We start from the raw sequence: 6,282 nt of genomic DNA on the forward strand, positions 1-6,282 counted from the left end.
TCTTGCACAATAATTATTCAAACCTCCCATGCATGTGATCAATTGTACCAACTAGATAAATGTTCCTCCTACTTGTGTATTCTACAAAACATGCAAGCGTTTATCTGTTTACTTTATCTACTACAACCAACCAAATAATTTTTTTTAAATAATTCTCTCTCTCTCTCTCTCTCTCTCTCTCTCTCTCTCTCTCTCTCTCTCTCTCTCTCTCGCAATCCTATATAAAGTGGTGATTTGTTTGCAGTGAGAATTTTTTTTATCCTTCAAGAAATATTCAGTCAAAGGTCTTTTAAGATACCACTTATGAAACCAGAAAAGTAGAACAATTTTTTAGATTATTATACAACAAATGGTAAGAGCAGAATTTTGAGGCATCTTATAATCAGCCCCAAAGCAAGACTGTTGAAGATAAGGATCTATGAACATTTGACATTATTATTATCTTCAGCTATTTTTGTTAGGGCCTGAATACAAAATTGCCCAGTTTTCCTACTTTAAAGGCCTGAATATCTCATAAAGTAATATAAAATACTCTACTTTTTGTCTTATTAGGAAAGTTATCTTAAAGGGCTATGAATTTAAAGTTAACAAATATTTTTTCCCAACTAAAGATTTATTCCACTACCTTAGTTAAAGGATTTATTGAGAGGGCTCAGCTTGCAAACATCTTTTTAATAGGTCTTACCATCAGTATTAGGTGGGAATGTGTCAATATCAAGATGGTGTTGGGGTTATACTGTATCTCCACCAATATTGTGTTTGATATCTCTGATGCAAATATTATCTCTATTTGTCAGAAATTAATTTACCAGACAAAGAGTTTAAGAAAAACAGTGAAGTTATAGCAGCATTTCAAGTGCATAGATCTGGTGTTGAAGTATATTATATACAGTGAGAATAGGTAACTGGCAAATGTGTTAATATTTCTTCTCTACCTTCAGAAAAAAATGTGTATAAATACAACAGATGAAATGCTTTCCATCTTCATGACATATGACATATCTACTTCATGTCAAATCAACTGAAATAATATGTTAAAAAGAATTCTCAAATTGGGGCCAAAGATGGCCAAAGGAGAGTTTAACATATTTTCAAAAAATATATTCCATAGTCCTAACAAATAGTAAAATTGTATATGGCACTTGGACAAATATAACAGTAGAACAATTTCTAAAACTTACAATAAAATCAATGGGATATTTACACCCACATCAGAGAGATAATGGTTAAAACACTGGCAGTATTTTACCTGGTAGATATGGGTGGAGGTACTCCCTAAGACTGTATGTAGCTATTGAGGATTTTTTTAATTGTAAACGTTATTTTTTTCACTTTCCACTCGGCACCTCGGGTGAAATCTAACACTGTCACAGACTTGACTCCTGGAATTAGGGTTCATGTCTGCTGTGGACTGTTCTTATTCTTGAAAGCAAGTTTTATCCACTACCGGCTTGCTAGACCTGACGTAGCTTCACCAGAGCCCCGTTAGCCGTCTCTTTGAGCCGTTGGCCGTCCCTCACGACGAAGACGAGGGGTTGGACTTTGAGGGACAGAATACAAGAAGAGATAGAATAAGGAATGAAATAACCAGAGAAAGATTGAAGGTAGTTTCACTGCAAGAGACAATGGAAAGAAGAAGAATACAGTGGATGGGGCATGTGAAGAGGATGGGAGATAATAGAATGCCTAGAATAGCACTGGAGAAGGAGGAAAGAGGAAGAAGACCAAGAGGAAGATGCGAGGACCAAGTGTGGAAAGACATAGAGAGAAGGGGACTACAGAAAATGCAGGTGGAGGAAGAGGAGACCTGGAATGACAGACAAAAGTGGAGGAGGCTGTGTACGACGACCCGTGATAACGGAAACGTCAGATGATGATGATGATGATGATGTCTGCTGTGGAGATCCAAAAAGAACTTGGAGACAAAAGGTGTTCTCATTGTCTCATCAGGTGCACAACTGAGTGCAATGCCATGTGTTAGATACAATTCCAAAGCAGTTTTACATATGGAGTTTTATACACATAACGTGTTACTTTAGTGGGAAGGGTTGGCCCTCTTCTTCCAAATTACTTACACTGGATGGATGTTGTAAACCAGATGAAATAAAACTTAGTCTGAACAACTTAAATGTAGGCTTTATTCACCATAAAATGCATTTACATTGAAACACAACATAATATAACATCTGACAAATAATGTCAGTTTTACATATGGATTTATCACCCATACTTCGAGCCCTCCTCTATAATCCAGATGTAAGCCGGGTCCCCCTACGTGTAAGCGTACTATATAATATAAGTGAGTCGCTTTTGACATTTTACAGTCAAGTTTTATTCTTTAAGTGTTGCACTATCTATGCATACTGTATTAGAGTCTAATGGAACAATAGGTGTAATTTTAATCAAACAACAAATACTACACAGGCAATTGCAATTTATTATTTATTTATTTCAGCTACTACAGTACATAACTCTTATTTGTAACAAAGTAATAATAATAAAAAGAGCTTCAGTGTGAAGGATGTGCTTGTTTTCTTTCTGCACATAGTTTGTCGAAACGCGGCGTCATTTCTAATAATGCTACCTGCAACTGAGTTCATTGGCCAAATCCAGTCTTGAGCGATATGTACTCCTCATTCCAGAAACCTCACATTCAAAAGAATAAATTGTGGTGAAAGGAGGAAGTATTTTCAATGGTTTTTCGCTCGAAGTTCGGTGTTTGTATTAGTATACCAACCCAGGGGGATGTGAGAGAAGATTTTTTAAACTCCATTTCAAGTCCACCTTTTTCCCCCTTAGGGCGGCCTACTGCTTACCCCGGAAACACACCATGAGGCCTACCAGTCTATAATTTCAGCAGTTCCACAAACCGCCGAAAACAACCTATTAGGTCCTCCTGGGGAAATTCACCACCCCTGTCCAAAATACCCAAGATGGCATACCGCTCCCTTGCTATTGAAGCGCAGTCAAAGAGCAGATGCTCAGCAGTTTCATCCTGCTCATTACACATTCTGCAGAGCGGATCCTCCTGAAGGATGCCGACTCTGTGAAGATGCTTCCTCAGGTGACTATGCCCCGTGATAAGACCAATAACCCGTGAAGACATTGATCTATTTAATGAGAAAAAGTCCGACGCCACCCTGAAGGAAGGTGTCTGTAATAAAATTCTGCTCATTCTCAAACCCGGATGCATCCTCCACCTTCTCCCATATTCCGCGCGAACCCATTTCGAGACAACCCTAGAGGATTCACACCTTGGAACACCGCAGAACGGTTGAGGGCCCGTCATAATTGTCGCTGAGCCCCGGTTGGCCAGGGCATCAGCTCTTTCGTTCCCAGAGATCCCCTCATGACCAGGAATCCAACAAACGATCACATTGTTGATTCTGGCAAGGGAGGAAACGGCTTGATAGCAATCCCAAGCTAGTTTGGATTTGATCACACAAGAGTCCAGCACCATCAGCGCTGCCTGACTGTCCGTGAAAATATTAACCGTCTTGCTCCTATATCGCAGACGAAGATTCTCACGAGCACATTCCATAATAGCTGTGACCTCCGCCTGAAAAACTGTCGGATACAGACCCATAGGGACCACCAGCTCCCTACATGGTCAGTGTCACCTTGAAGGGCAATGTGATTTTCGTTTTCCACCATTTTGTGGGTTTGAATAGGTTTTCGACCCATACCAAACCAATTTAAGTTATCATCAAAATATTTTTTAAAATGAGATTTGTGGATTTCTAAGTGTCTAGTGATTATTCGCATTGTTGGAATAGTTTTGAGATCCATTTCTTCAAACATAATTTAAAGATTAGGAAATAGCTCCAAATTTTCACTATTCAGACCGCCCTCGTACAAACTTAGCTTCTTTAACCTCTTCAGTCGTACTATGTAAGCTAATCGCAGCAAAATATATCAGTTTTGGTGGTTTCTGTCAAGGAAAAACACGAGGACTTCATGTCTATTAAATTAATGAGCAACTCTATGAAGATCGGTAACTTGGAAAGCAAAATGGGAATTTTTCACCTTTTCCATCAATTGCGCGTGAATAACTTCCAAAATTTCAGCTATACGACTTGATATTGTATCATTTGACATTGGCATAGCCTCCCATACCAAACATAGATCCATGGGTTCTCCAAACACAATTAACACCATATCAACTGCTACTGTTAATATCAGATATGTGGTGTTTTTCTTCTGAGCGAAAACCTGATAAGATGCCAACAAAGCCTTTGAAGGTACAAATTGTAATGTTGGAAAAAAGGAATTTTTCTTAGGTTTAACACTATTTCGTTTAACACTAGATCTCTTGGGATTTCCATTGAGACATCTTAAGTCCTTTTGACCTTAAGGCCAGATTTAACTTTGTCCGTATGATCCCATTGTAAAGATATACTTGTCCATTAGGTTTATACGGAGCCGTATAACTTGTAGACACTCTGTGAACTAGATGTTAAAAATGAATTGATCTCTTGAGACACGATCTCTGTTAGGATGACCATAGCTTGGTGTGCTAAACAGAGTGAAGAGTTGGGTGAGACATTGTATTACTTTTACAGATTTCATATTAGCACGTGGGAAAGACGGGAAAACCGAGTATAATCATTGACTATGGTTAGCATCAAACGGTTTTGGGTAACAGATATCATTGGTCCTTTGTATCTGAATATTTAGGATCTATATCAAAATTGTCCAGTTTCAATAACTTTATGTTCATTGGAGTAAAACTAAAGAGTAATTAAGATGAATAAATTGTAATAAATCTTAGTCTGAGCAAAGTAAATGTAGGATTTATTCATCTTATATTTCAGCTACATTTAAACATAGTTAAAAGAACAAGACAAATCAACAAACAATATAACATATGAGATATTAAATTCAGTTTTACACACAGTTTCATCACACTAGACAGAGTTCTTTTGTAGTCTAGCGGTCTCTAATGTCAAAACAATCTAAATAGTTCGTTTTGATCATCTTCGTTGTTGACTTGTTTTGGGATATTGAGCTCTAGATTCTGAGAATCAAGTCTGTGACAGATTTCAGACGATGTAGTGAACGAAAAGTATTATTTAAGAAATTAAGTTCCTATTTGGAACATAGTACAATATCCTGTTTTATCGTAATCAGTCTCGTTGAGTTAAAATATGGAATTGTCTTTCTGTATGAAAGAGGAGGGGGCGCAATCGAGTTGGTAGTGGGGCCTTCAAAAGGGTATTTTGTCTAGGGCGTCAGAGCAGTTTACGCCGCCCTTCCACATGCGTAATGGAAAAGGTTCTTAAAAAAAACAAAGACAATATGAATCATGCAAGTATCAGGCAAGTCCCCTCTTGTAAATTATGGACCGTTATATTATATCACTATGTATTGAAAACCTTTTTTGTTTAAAGTTTATGACCAACTATGGACAGTTTGAAACGATTATATTACTGTGGACATTTTCTATCGTTATAAGTTACAGTATAATACTGCTATCTGCCCTATTCAAGTAAAAAATCTTGTAAAATTAGGTAAGCATGTGTAAAGGTAAAATTCAATACATAAACGAGAGCAATAATCTGAAAATGATTATACAAACTGGAATGGAGCTAAAATCATACATTTTGAAAAGAATTTTTTCTCGAAACGACTGGAGCCCCTCCGCGATTGGAGGGACGACTCGACTGCACACCGGCGGTATAACATATTGTTTCAAATTAATGTTGTCAACACACAACACTATTCCCTTACCTCAGTGACCTCCCCAAACACCAACTAAATAATGTTTTTAAATTACATTTTGTGGATTAAATAGTCAATAGTGAACGTAGGAAATATTTGATATTGCAAATTATGTATTAGAGAAAGTGTACATAATACCATAATGTTGTAAGGTTTTTACCTTCTGGCAATCCAAATTAACGTAACAGATACGACATGTTTCGCCGGAACAGCGGCATCTTCAAGTCTTCCATCATCTTAACGATTCGTTATAAACTTAAAATTGCATGACATAACACAACGAACAAAGAAACATTATTTTAAACACATAATATTATATACAAAACCGAGTTCACTCGTAGTCTACACTGACCAAGACTGGGCGATGGTGCGTGATGGTCAGCTATTCGCCCTAGTTTTGTATTCATACAGTATCAGCTGTAGCATATCGCGTCTCCAATCCTCGAAGAGTACCATAAAACATGCCTTATTTTACAGGTTACATCTGAATCGCTATCTTACAGTTACACTAGTTTTTTCCTAAGTATGGCATAACTTTTCGTATAGCACATAATAGTGCGG

This window comes from Homalodisca vitripennis, chromosome 2, assembly GCF_021130785.1.
Source record: "Homalodisca vitripennis isolate AUS2020 chromosome 2, UT_GWSS_2.1, whole genome shotgun sequence".
Classification (NCBI taxonomy): Eukaryota; Metazoa; Arthropoda; class Insecta; order Hemiptera; family Cicadellidae; genus Homalodisca; species Homalodisca vitripennis.